The 14301-nt window shown below is 40.7% G+C and overlaps 1 protein-coding gene across 1 annotated transcript in view; it reads right to left on the bottom strand.

Moving 5' to 3' along the window:
- LOC146389750 (neural cell adhesion molecule 2-like) overlaps positions 1-14301 on the bottom strand; it is a 631716-nt gene that overhangs the window by 440637 nt on the left and 176778 nt on the right. The window lies entirely within an intron of this gene.

The following is a 14301-nucleotide window of genomic DNA, read 5'->3' as shown; positions in this document are numbered from 1 at the left end:
GAGTAACGTATTCTGAACACTTTGGATTGCTTAATATATTATCATGCTTTTTACAACTACATGAATGTACTATTGTTGTGTGATTTATTACGATTACTGAAGGTCCCCGGCTCCGAACTGTAGTAAAGGGACTGGCTCGTAAATAAATACATTTCACATTTTCATATTAATAAATAGTTCACACTTTAATGTTACACCAAACCCAATATTATAAAAACCCAGAAACCCAAGCACAAAAAGATTCACCACACTCTCTTAACCAATGGGCTCTCCCGGAACCTTGAAATGGTGTCTGGACCACTTTTATTCCTAGATTTCCCCCACACACACACTTGCATTAGTTTTCCTTACTGGTAAACCTTAATCACAATCTCAATCACCATTCTTTTCTCCTCACAGACAACCACGATATTCCTTGATGAGGAGCAGCTGTGCAGGATCTGAAATAAGGCTACCAACTGATTTTAAAATTCCCAATAAATAGTCAATAAATATTTAAACTTCTTGTGTGCAAATCCATGCTTAAAGTGCAATGCTAAATAAAATGCTTGATAAGGTGCTTTTAATAAAGTGAAAGGTGTGCTCTAAAGTGCTATACAGATAATATAATATCAATACATTTAGTAAGGGAGTCCTCTTCCTTACACTCACCTTTAGTTCATATTTAGTGATTTCACCAAAATAAAATCGTGTTTTACACTGTTCCTCCGAGCCTCTGTGTGGTGTCTACAGGGAGTGCAGAATTATTAGGCAAGTTGTATTTTTGAGGAATAATTTTATTATTGAACAACAACCATGTTCTCAATGAACCCAAAAAACTCATTAATATCAAAGCTGAATGTTTTTGGAAGTAGTTTTTAGTTTGTTTTTAGTTTTAGCTATTTTAGGGGGATATCTGTGTGTGCAGGTGACTATTACTGTGCATAATTATTAGGCAACTTAACAAAAAACAAATATATACCCATTTCAATTATTTATTTTTACCAGTGGAACCAATATAACATCTCCACATTCACAAATATACATTTCTGACATTCAAAAACAAAACAAAAACAAATCAGCGACCAATATAGCCACCTTTCTTTGCAAGGACACTCAAAAGCCTGCCATCCATGGATTCTGTCAGTGTTTTGATCTGTTCACCATCAACATTGTATGCAGCAGCAACCACAGCCTCCCAGACACTGTTCAGAGAGGTGTACTGTTTTCCCTCCTTGTAAATCTCACATTTGATGATGGACCACAGGTTCTCAATGGGGTTCAGATCAGGTGAACAAGGTGGCCATGTCATTAGTTTTTCTTCTTTTATACCCTTTCTTGCCAGCCACGCTGTGGAGTACTTGGACGCGTGTGATGGAGCATTGTCCTGCATGAAAATCATGTTTTTCTTGAAGGATGCAGACTTCTTCCTGTACCACTGCTTGAAGAAGGTGTCTTCCAGAAACTGGCAGTAGGACTGGGAGTTGAGCTTGACTCCATCCTCAACCCGAAAAGGCCCCACAAGCTCATCTTTGATGATACCAGCCCAAACCAGTACTCCACCTCCACCTTGCTGGCGTCTGAGTCGGACTGGAGCTCTCTGCCCTTTACCAATCCAGCCACGGGCCCATCCATCTGGCCCATCAAGACTCACTCTCATTTCATCAGTCCATAAAACCTTAGAAAAATCAGTCTTGAGATATTTCTTGGCCCAGTCTTGACGTTTCAGCTTGTGTGTCTTGTTCAGTGGTGGTCGTCTTTCAGCCTTTCTTACCTTGGCCATGTCTCTGAGTATTGCACACCTTGTGCTTTTGGGCACTCCAGTGATGTTGCAGCTCTGAAATATGGCCAAACTGGTGGCAAGTGGCATCTTGGCAGCTGCACGCTTGACTTTTCTCAGTTCATGGGCAGTTATTTTGCGCCTTGGTTTTTCCACACGCTTCTTGCGACCCTGTTGACTATTTTGAATGAAACGCTTGATTGTTCGATGATCACGCTTCAGAAGCTTTGCAATTTTGAGACTGCTGCATCCCTCTGGAAGATATCTCACTATTTTTGACTTTTCTGAGCCTGTCAAGTCCTTCTTTTGACCCATTTTGCCAAAGGAAAGGACGTTGCCTAATAATTATGCACACCTGATATAGGGTGTTGATGTCATTAGACCACACCCCTTCTCATTACAGAGATGCACATCACCTAATATGCTTAATTGGTAGTAGGCTTTTGAGCCTATAAAGCTTGGGGTAAGACAACATGCATGAAGAGGATGTTGTGGACAAAATACTCATTTGCCTAATAATTCTGCACTCCCTGTACATCTGAGTCCTCTTCCTTGTGTTGGCTGCCCGGTCGTGACAGAACCTGAACTTGTCTGATGTTCATGCTGATGAATATGGCCACACTGACACATATTACCTTTCAATTTGGTTATCAACTTGATTTCTATCTTTTTAGTTAATTAACTGATTTTATTTCTCAAATTTTGCCACCAATTCATTATTTCCAAAGATATGCACGTGGCACAGTAACAGTATCTTTAGTAGTAGCTCGGGACCTGATGGTAAATGTGTGTCTTTCTGAGATTTACTGATAGAAACTTTTGCAGAGAGAACAACACAGTATGAACTGTCTTCTACTGATAAAGAAACAAATATAGAGTTTCTCTTAATTCTGCTTCAGTTTGTTTTCTGTAATCTTGAGCTTCACATGTTAAGTTTACAGATGGTGAGCTTAAGTTGCCAGAATGTAATGTTCCTACAAAAATACAGGCTAAGTGTGTACCAGTGTTAGTGTTTTAACTGAGGAAGCTCAACAAAGCCAGTCCTTCTTTTTATTAATTGACTTGACAAAACCAACAAACCCAGGTGAGATATAAAGGGTATCACAACAGTGGTTATCTGTTTTCTCTTTTTTTGTTCTAATACAGGAGACATTAAAGTCACTTTAGCAAAATGTATTTTAATAGTTGAACGTTATTGGCAATAACCTACAAATATGACTGATCGGTGTTCTAGTTTGAGCCCTGCTAGCTCAATCAACAAAATGAAGTGAATGAACAAAAGAGAACTCTAAATCAAATCAATACTTGGTGTGAACACACTTTGCCTTCAAAACAGCATCAAGTCTTCTAGGTGCACTTGCACACAGTTTTTGAAGGAACTTGGCTGGTAGATTGTTCTAAACATTTTGGAGAACTAAGCACAGATCTTTTGTGTATGTAGGCTTCCTCACATCCTTCTCTCTCTTCATGTGATCCCAGACAAACTTGATGATGTGTTCTGTGGGGGCTGTACAATCACTTCCAATACTTCTTGTTCTTCTTTACACTGAAGATAGTTTTTAACGACTATTCTTACCTGCAGAAAAAATTGTTGGTGCAAGAAGAACAGACAACAAAATATGAGCTGAAGATTATAATCTTCAGCTCATATTTTGTGAGTGTGGACGCTTCATCTCTTTGCTCTTTAAATGCTTTGCTTCTTTTATTGATTTTTATTTATCTTTATGCTGATTTTTTCCCTTTTTTCTGTATGAGCTTACCTGCGAGAGCTTCTGGACACTTATAGATCATTAGGACTAAAGTGTTCTTAACAGAAACAGCAACATTTTTATAGTTACCTTATCCTCAGCGCTCCGTGTGTCTGTGGCCTAGACATAGCTGAAGCCTGATTACAGTGTCTGGGCACCGAACAGCCTCAATAGCCTGGAAAGGTGCTAACCGCTAGGCTAACTAGCAACAAGATGCCTTCCCTCTCCACAGATGACTACCACAGCCTCCTGCAGAAGATTGCAGTACTGGAGACAAAAATTCATCGCTTAGAAGTAAACGTGGAGGTAAATGGACTGTGTGGAAATGAAACAACCTTGCCTTTGATTCAAAACAATGGCGATGAGCAAGCTAGTACACAGCTAAGGACACAGATAACATGACCAAGAAAGTAGACTGTGCATTATTATAAATCCTCAAGCGATAATCCCCCCTTGGACTGTCTTGCTGCAAAACCAAGACATAAATCATGTCTCCTGGAAGGGGGAGGACGTATCACAGGCAGAGCACAGTGAGCTGAAATTTCTGAAACTGACTGGCCTTCACTTCCTACGAGACAGAGAAGCTCTTCTACCCCTGTATACGGGAGGAAACAGGACTGGACAACCGTGAATAGGAAGGTTAACAACAAACCTCCAAAACAACTGAATGTGAAACTGCAGAACAGATTTGCTCAACTATCAAAGGACCCTGGATCTATATCGGACAACCATCCATCTAAAAGTAGCGAAGTAAGGTCTGAAAATCTGTTGAAAAGTAACAGGCCACAGGGAAAGCTAAAGGCTAGGCCTGAAACTCTGATTGTGGGTGACTCTGCCGTAAAGGATGTACAAAGGATGTGTGGTAAGAACACTAAAGTCCTCTGCTTCCCTAAGGATATAGTCAACAACCTGAAGGAGAGAATTCTTCAAATTGCAGATGAATATCCAACTGTGACAAACATTGTTCTGCATGCAGGGTCAAACGATGTGTCCAAACAACAGTCAGAGGTTCTGAAACGGGACTTTACTGGATTATTAAATACTGTAAACTCTCTGAATGCAGCTGTATTCATCAGTGGACCTGTACCGCCCGTCAGAGGAGGAGACAAGAGATTCAGCAGGTTGTTTACACTGAATAAATGGCTCATATCAGCATGTACTGACCACTCAGTGCATTTTATTAACAACTTTAATATTTTTTGGGAACGCAGGCATCTATTTAAAGCAAATGGATTTAATTTTAACAAGTCAGGGGTGAAACTGTTCACCTCCAACTTGTGCTTGGTGCCAAGGCTGAGATAAACAAGGAGTTATCTCATAAAGAGGAACAAACAGTACTCCAAGAACAGACAAAGCCCAGCAGAAACCTTGAGGAGGAGCTCCATCTGCCCCCACCTGGGAAGAGCCTCAGAAAGGAGAGACATCTGAGGCAAGAAGAGGGGTCCCTATTTGCCTCCAACTCTCTCAACAACACCAATGACCAGGACCAGGGACTACGATCTTCCCAGTCCCCCAAACCCCTGACAGGCCATCACCCTCCTCCCCCTCCCTTTCTCCCTCCTCCCCACACCTGAAATTCACTGAGGAGATGATGGAGCGGGTCAATGCTGGGCTCGGATCTACCCCCCCGGCCCAATCCCTTTTTGTCCCCCATAAACCCCCCACCAGAGCAGCCAAAAGTTCGCCATCGAGCCCCACCCTCAACAGAGCAATCGAAGTTACATTGCCCAGCCTCGCCCCCCTTAGTTCCTCCTTACCACCTTCATGCCCTGTCTCCGCAGTCTGATGTGTGATGTGTGAAGGGTCCGGGCTGCGAGGATTATGGCAGTGGTGACTTTTCCCAGGAGAAGCTGGGACCCTGTTTACTAGAAGGTTTTAAAATTTCTGTACTTTTAGGTGACAGAAGGAGACATGTGGCCTGGTCAAAACACAGAGAGCTGCACTCTAAAAGATCTTTAAATAGAGTAAACATACCTTGTGTGCCACAGACTGCTCCCAAACACGAGGGGACAAGTAATACCTCTAAAACACTTAAGTTGGCTTTATTAAACGTTAGATCTTTAGGTGGGAAAACATTTTTAATTAATGATTTAATTATTGAGCACAGCCTTGATTTTATGTTTTTAACTGAAACTTGGTTGGACCAAAGTAACAGTGGAGCTGTTCTCATCGAGACGACCCCTCCTAACTACAGTTTTATCAGTGAGGCCAGGGTGAGCAGGAGAGGAGGAGGGGTTGCTGTCTTATTTAATGAATCATTTCAATGTAAGCAGCTATCTCCTGGAAGTTTTCAGTCTTTTGAATATGTGGCTTTACAGCTGAAGGCCCCATCCAAAGTTGTGTTTCTTAATGTTTACAGGCCTCCCAAATACTGCAGACTTTTTTATTGACCTCAGTGAACTGCTGTCTGTGATCTGTGTTGATTTCGACTGTGTAATTATTGTTGGGGATTTTAACATCCATGTGGACAACCCTCAGGACAAAGGGACTAAAGACCTGAGTAACACTCTGGGCAACTTTGGGCTGACTCAGCATGTAACAGAGGCCACACATAATAGAGGACACACTCTTGACCTACTGATCTCCAAGGGCCTGAGCATTTCGAACCTTACTGTGTCTGATGTGGGCCTGTCTGATCATTACTGTGTTTTCTTTGAAAGTAAAATCTCAGCCCACACAAATATATCAACGGTCAGATGCCTTCCAGTCAGGTTTTAGACAGAACCACAGCACTGAAACCGCTCTGACCAAAGTGTTTAATGACATATGTCTGAACACAGACAGTGGAACAATGTCAGTCTTATGTCTGTGAAGGTTCTCAGTCATCCAGGTCATCATAGTCAAAGGAGCTTGCAAAGAAAAGCGCCTGGACTTCTTTAAGTTACTTGAAGACGTTTCACCTTTCATCCGAGAAGCTTCTTCAGTTCTAAGGTCAAATGGTGGAGAGTCCCAGATATAAACCTAGTGGGAGTATCCCCCCACAGAGGTGTATGCTGTACAGTGCAGCGAGGAATGGCCAGACCTCTACATTGGAGAGACCAAACAGCCACTTCACAAGCGCATGGCACAACACAGAAGAGCCACCTCCACAGGACAAGACTCAGCTGTCCATCTGCATCTTAAGGATAAAGGACACTCTTTCGAGGATGCCAATGTTCACATTTTGGACAGAGAGGACAGATGGTTTGAAAGAGGAGTGAAAGAAGCCATCTATGTCCACTGTGAGCGACCATCTTTGAACAGAGGCGGTGGTTTATGACACCAACTCTCTGCCATCTATAATCCAGTTTTGAGATCCCTTCCCAGACGCCTTAACGCCCACTCACATCCTGGGCCATCTGATCTCAGGAATTCACATGATAAGGTGGGGCCAGGTTTCACAATGAACTCACCCGAAACTCTGGCTGATTGGGACCCACACCCAGTTTCACACCTTGGCTCAGGCGATTAGAGGATCATCAGGGGGTCCTTTTGTACCTCTGTGGGGGGATACTCCCACTAGGTTTATATCTGGGACTCTCCACCATTTGACCTTAGAACTGAAGAAGCTTCTCGGATGAGAGGTGAAACTTCTTCAAGTAACTTAAAGAAGTCCAGACGCTTTTCTTTGCAAGCTCCTTTGACAATGTCAGTCTTAGTTTTACTGGATCTCAGTGCAGCATTTGATACAGTTGACCACAACATATTACTCAAATGACTGGAGAACTGGGCAGGTCTTTCAGGAACTGTACTAAACTGGTTCAAAACATACTTAGAAAACAGGAAATACTTTGTATCAATAGGTAACTTCACATCTGAGCAGACAAGTATCACATGTGGAGTTCCCCAAGGTTCCATCTTAGGACCCCTTCTGTTTAACATTTACATGCTCCCACTGGCACAGATTATAAAGAACAACAAAATAAACTATCATGGCTAGGCGGATGACACACAAGTATATATCACAATGTTACCAGGAGACCGAGGCCCTGTGCAGGCTCTTGGTAAATGCATTGAGGAAATTAATGACTGGTTGTGCCACAATTTTCTCCAGCTAAACAAAAACAAAACTGAGGTAATAGTCTTTGGTGCTAAAAAAAAAAGATTACAGGTCACCAAAGAACTTCAATCTATACACCTAAAAACCACAAACCAGGCAAGAAATTTGGGTGTAGTGATGGATGCAGACCTAAACTTAGAAAAACACATTAAGAATATAACAAAATCAGTTTACTATCACCTCAAGAATATTTCAAGGATAAAAGATCTGAACTCTGCTGCTCGAGTCCTCACTAAGACCAAAAAAGTGGACCACATCAGTCCAGCTCTGAGGTCTTTACACTGGCTGCCTGTCCGTCAGAGGATAGACTTTAGAGTTCTGATGCTGGTCTATAAAGCTCTGAATGGTTTAGGACCAAAATACATCAGTGACCTCCTGACCCTGTATGAACCTTCCAGATCCCTCAGGTCATCTGTATCCAGTCTTTTATCAGTTCCCAGAGTCAGAAACAGACACAGAGAAGCTGCATTTAGCTTTTATGCTCCTTATATCTGGAGCAAACTCCCAGAAAGCCTCAGATCAGCTGAAACACTCAGTTTATTTAAATCCTGGTTGAAGACTCACTTATTCTCAGCTGCATTTAAATAAAGGACCAAATCCGCACTTAAGTTTAAATTTCAAAACTTACATTTTAACTAATGATTTTATCTACTGTTCTGATTTTATCTGTTTTGATTTTTGATTTTATATACTGTTTTGTTTGTTTGCTTGCTTGTTTTAATCAATTTTAAATCATGCTTTTTATTCGTTTCTTTTTCTAATGTCTCTGTAAAGCACTTTGAATCACCTTGTTGTTGAATTGTGCTATGCAAATAAACTTTCCTTGCCTTGCCTAATCTATATTGACTAATCAAAGTGAGCTTAAAGTTCTGTATAATTAGTGTTTATTAGTGGTGTCCTTTGGTGTATTCCAGTCCTTAGGATTAAGTTTTACTTCAGTGCAGTTCAGTGATTAATGGAGGGAATTTTATTGTAGTCACAGAGATCCTTAACAGGGAGGAGAAAAAGAGTTACACTGGATCAAAACAATAAATTCTAAGAAAACAATATGTATTTAATTTTATCCAATCAAAACCATCTTTATTCATAAAGCACTTTAAAATACCCAGCATAGGACCAATAGAATAAAACAAAATGGTAAAAAAAATACATCAAAATTAAAACAGCCCTATATTTAAAACAAGATAAAACAGCATAGAATCAAATAATAACAAACAAACAAACAAACAAACAGAAGAGGCCTGTCTTATCTCTAAAGGCAGATTGTTCCACAGTTTTGGTGCTGCTACAGCACAAGCACAATCTCCTCTATGTTTATGCTCAGTTCTGATTACATTAAGGGACAGTCATCAGCTGGCATCTAAATACACATTTAGGGCGACCAAAAACCATCACCTCAGTCTTTTTGTCATTGAACATTTTTATCGAGAGGAGAGATGCATCAGTACAAACAATTTCATCCTTTAAACCTGGACTCTGTGAACGGCTGACTGTTCGATGTGCTAAAGTAGTGGTACCCAAACTTTTTTCGCTGGCCCCCCCCCTTTGTTTTACAGAAAAATGTTCGTGCCCGTTCCTCGCACGCGCGCGCACACACACACACACACACACACACACGAACTAACACATCCTCCAACCACACACACCCATATTTTGCTCAATTGCGGTTTATTTCACACCTCAAACATTTAGTAAACAATTAAGCAAATACAAGTAATCTGCAGGTAGTAATAAAATAAACTACTAACTCTTTTACGCTACGTCCACACCTACACGGCTATTTTTGAAAACGCAGCTGTTTCATCCACACGTAAACGGCGTTTCGAATCACCGAAAACGGAGATTTTTTAAAACTAATTTTTTGCATTTACGTGTGGACGAGGAATACAGAGTTTGTCATGCAACGTTAAAGGTATGTGCCTCTTTTCACGTCACGCTGTGCGCCACGTTATTGCTTACATGAGAGGAATGGCAGATAGTCAGATTAACAGTATTTTGTCTCTATCTTCAGGTTTTACATGCTTACATATAAACACGCAGTTACTGTCCCTCTATTTAGAAAGGCAGAGGCATCACGGTGTAATTATTTTACATGTAGTTGTTTTTTTCCTGTGTAATAATATTCAACATTGCTATCAATAAATTAAAAAAAAATGCCTCTCTGTGCAAAATGGGTTTAAAAACATAAACAGCTGTGGGATACTGTTTGTCCTTGATTTGAACAGGGGGGACAAATCGTGGCAGGATCAGCCTGATATTATTTGTATCCCACTGTAACTTTAGTGTATAAAGAGCTAACATCTCAAAAATGTCAGGAGCAGTTAGTCATTAAAACAAGTGTTTGGGAACTAAAAATCAAGAATGTGGGATACTGTTTGTCTGTGATTTGGAGAGCCCAGCGTGTGCTCCCAACGAAGGAAAGACCAATTCTGCTGAGGAGACCTGCCTTGGCACTTGTGCAGGTGAAACCAAAGGGAAGATATGCTTCACCATATTTTCTAGTCTTTGGCTTAGAATGAAGTTGGTTTGGAAACATATTCAGCTATGCTTCATCTCCTGCTTTGCGTTTGTGTAGGCACCCCATGATAGCAGTGTCCAAGCGTTGTCGTTTTTTTTTCCCTTTTCATGCCGCGCCCCCCCTGCAATGGCTCTGCACCCCCCCTAGGGGCCGGGCCCCACACTTTGGGAAGGTCTGTGCTAAAGAGTAGAAAACATTATTTCCCATCAGACCATGAGCAACATTCGGGCATGTAACACAGTAACACTTTTATTTTTTACATATTCAGCAGAGAGAGTTAGCTGTGTGCACTACTAAAAAAAAAGGCTGTTCTAATTCTTAGCATCGCTCCTCTCTTTCCCTGAGTCCTTAGCAATTCTCCCTCTCACGATGACGTTTTCCTCGAGGCCAAGGAAAGAGTTTAGGGAAAGGAGTAGTGATGCGCGAATCATGAACGAATCGTATGGGCAGAAATCTGTGCCATCAGAAACTGAATTTGAATAAGTTAAATTTGAATTTGAATTGCTCAGATGGAATCTGAATTGTAACTTGAATAAATGCTTTTGAAAACTGAATTGAATTAGTCTAATTTGAAATTGAATTTATGGTTTGAAAATGATCATCACTAAATTGAAATTTAATTTTATATTTTGAAAATGAATTGATTTGCTTTGAAACTGCATTTTATCCTTTAAAAATTCAGCTCTCGAATAATTTCAGTTTCACTTCTACAATTCAATTTCAGTTCCAAAATTCAGTTTTTTGAATTTTTCAGTTCCGGTTCAAGCGCAGATTAATAGAACTACGTTTTACTACCGGACCGAAAGTGTTACTGACGGGAATCTACAGCATCTTGAGCTGAATTAAGACTTCAGAAGTCATTCGTCATGTCGAATGACCAGCGGATAAACTCTCAGGTTGGTAATAAATGTATTACATGTATAAGAACAAGCATCATGTTAACAAATGATAGCCGTACAGTAACTTTTATGCTTATTGTAGCTGCTAGCCAAAAACGCTAATTTAGCGTAGTTTGCCCTGAATTCAGCTTTGACAAACAAATATGATCGACTGTTTCTAGTAGAATTCCAAAGTTGTCATCTTGTACCCTCTCAGAGTACCCCCTCTGTATGTTTGCAGAGACCCCTACAGTAGGGAAACATGCAAAACAATGTCCAAACCTTTGTATTTTAGCTTTATTTATGTCTTACACAGCATCCCAACTCTTTAGCTAACTTAATAACTTTAGCTAAAGTGAATAGTTAGTCTAATTCATTAGTGCAGCATTACTGGATCACCACAGAATCGTTCAATACTCGAGAATCACTTTACTGACTCTTGAATCATGATTCACAAGCCCAACTGACTCACTGACTCATCTCTGTTGCTGTTAGCAGCAATATATCTAGCTTATAATTAAAATTGTGGAGAAAAAACACAACATCCAGTATCTTAACAAAAAAATTTCTGCTCTAAACTGGAAGAAAAAACCCTGAGTAGAAGCTCACATCAAGACAATAGCTCCTCGGTTCACAGTAGCATCGCTCTGCTAACATGCTAACAGCACATTTGAGCTACTCACCCCCTCCCTTCCTGTGCTGAATCGTAGGGTAAGCAAATCACTCAGGACTCACTAACCCCCTCCCTCCTCTGCTGAATCATAAGCATAAGCGAATCACTCAGGACTCACTAAACCCCTCCCTCCAGTGCTGAATCGTAAGCGTAAGCGAATCACTCAGCACTCGCTCACCCCCTCCCTCCTGTGCTGAATCATAGAGCGAAAGATTCACTCAGGACCAATGACTGTATAAAACATGGACGACGCGACAGCTCCTCAAAAATGAAATAAACCCCGCCTCCTCCATGTTAGCGGATGGGACTGGGGTCAGACTAAAATAAATTTATTCTCCTCTTTTGTTTTCAATAGTTCTCATCACGCTGATTGATGTCCAAGGGGTCTCCTCTCCCATAACTTTGATTCTAATTCCTACCGCGGTGATGTTAAATTGGGGTGAAACGTCATCATAACAGCTTTGACTGGCAGCTGTAGTCACGGAGAAACTTGCGTATCTCTGTTCGGGAATAGCAGATAGAGCGAAGGCTCTGAGAGGAGGGCCAGCGTTTACGCTACGAAAACACGACCGAGTGTTTTAACCTGACAGCCTGAGGTGTTCTTCAGTAAACTGGACTACCCGACAGAAGGACCCGAGGCCCTGCTGCATTTTTTCTGTAAGTTAAACGTGTTTGTAAGCGTCCTTAGCTCGGTCCTGAGACCTAGCTAGCTAAGATGAGGACTCAGTTGTCAGGGGTCGTTTTGCTAACCCGTGCAGGTGAATGAATTTACACCGACTAAAGAAATCAAGAGAAACGCTCCGGGCTATTCAGTCACTAATTACTGTTACTGTACTTTTATTACAAGTATTATACTGTAAAAGCAACAGGCTGCATCCTGCTTCAGTGTGACAGGTTGAAGGATTACTGCATATAAAACTGTTCAGTTAATACTAATTCATATCAGTTGATATAAGGATGAAAATAATGTAAATATGGTAAGAAAATGGTTAAGAGTTTATTATTTTTCATGTTATATTAATGGCTTTCATGTTAAGAGAACTACAATCTATACATCTCTGATCCGCTAGTAAGCCTTTTCTGGGATCGATTAGTAGTGTCTCTATTCTCCACTAGGGGGCTTTCGCGCGTTCTCCTCACTGCAATAAACTACTGCATGAGTGACCCAAGTCATAATCACTCTCGTGATTCTTTTCCCCCTGTTTTCAGGTAAAAGTGTTTAAAAGTTGATATATTTCCAATGTGTACACTGTTAAGATATTTAAGAGGTAATCCTTCATTGTTTTGTAAGCGTTAGAAGCATTATATTACAGTTTTGTGCACATATACGTGGCGGTTTTGAGCCTCAGTTTTGTACTGTGCAATGGCCATTAAGATAACTGCAGGAGCTAAAAATGCCGCGATTGTCAGCCATTTTGTCAGGAAACCTGCTCAAGTATATGTATAGTAAGCACATTAGTATTTCGGTTTATTATTTAGTGTTTTTCTTCCACCATGTGACATTTAGCAGTACAGAATGTGAAACATTTCTGCTCATTTTGACTGCAATAAACTACTGCATGAGAGACGCAAGTCATAATACTCTCGTGATTCTTTTCCCCCTGTTTTCAGGGGTGTAACATCAGCTCCTGTGCAGAGCTGAATATTAAATATGTGCAAACAACAGCATGTTTTCAGTCTCTTGCCACATCTGTAAAGACAGTAACTCTTTTTTTTAAAGCTTGTACCTTGTAGCTCCTCATCTTTATTTCAATTTTGAGGGATAAAATTTATATTTGAGTTTGATGGTTCTGTTCTCTTTGTGATTACAGGAGCTGCCCTCAGATTCAGACCTCAGCACCACCCAGTGACAGCAGACAGATCATCCAACATGTTCACGTGTTAACTGCAAAATGAACTGATGAAAACAGTACAAAGGTTAAAGTACCACATGTGCTGTAGTGAAAGCTGCAGCTGTTTTATTGATAAAGTTAAAGACAAAGAGTCAAAAGGATTAATCACGCATGTAACTGTGTCACTATATATCAGCATTAACAGGACCTCAGTTTGGTGTTTCACAAAGCTGCTGATCTCAGACCTGCACAGCTTCCGTTTTAAACACATTATGTACTCAGCTGCATGAAGAGCACGTTTGAGTTTCTCTAACACAATTAAATAAAACCTCATGAAGGTCAAAGGCCGTCACTTGTATGTTGAACTACAAACTTGTGATCTGGAATTCTTTCACATTTTTTTGCAGATAGTGTGTTATTTACCATAAAGTGATGCAGAGTTATTCATACCAGAGTAACCAGAGAGGATAATAAATTTTTAAATATATGACTTTCTACAGGACTGAATATAATATCTTTATGTAAAAGTCCGGAGCCTCTGAGGAGTATCTGAGTATTTATAACATTACACAAAGCAAAGGTCTCCATTACAGTGTTCATGAAATGCTGGGTTTATCCATCTACTGGGGCGGGCCTACGGAGGAGCTCTGAAGATTTCACTGAGCTTCAGTGTTCCTGGTGTTTCTTAAATAAAGCCTCTCTCAGCGGGTCAACAGAACTTCTGGCACAGGACAGCTGTGATGAAAGAAAGGGAAGAAGTTTCTCCAAACCTCTGGACCCAGAAACCCAGCTTGGTCCTGATGGTCTCCCTCACTAGTTTCTCTCCAGGGTGAATGTAGCTGTTATACATAATA

Source organism: Perissodus microlepis, chromosome 3 (genome assembly GCF_051167445.1).
Source record: "Perissodus microlepis isolate ML-2025 ecotype Zambia chromosome 3, ASM5116744v1, whole genome shotgun sequence".
Classification (NCBI taxonomy): domain Eukaryota; kingdom Metazoa; phylum Chordata; class Actinopteri; order Cichliformes; family Cichlidae; genus Perissodus; species Perissodus microlepis.
This window is presented reverse-complemented; position numbering and strand designations above follow the sequence as displayed.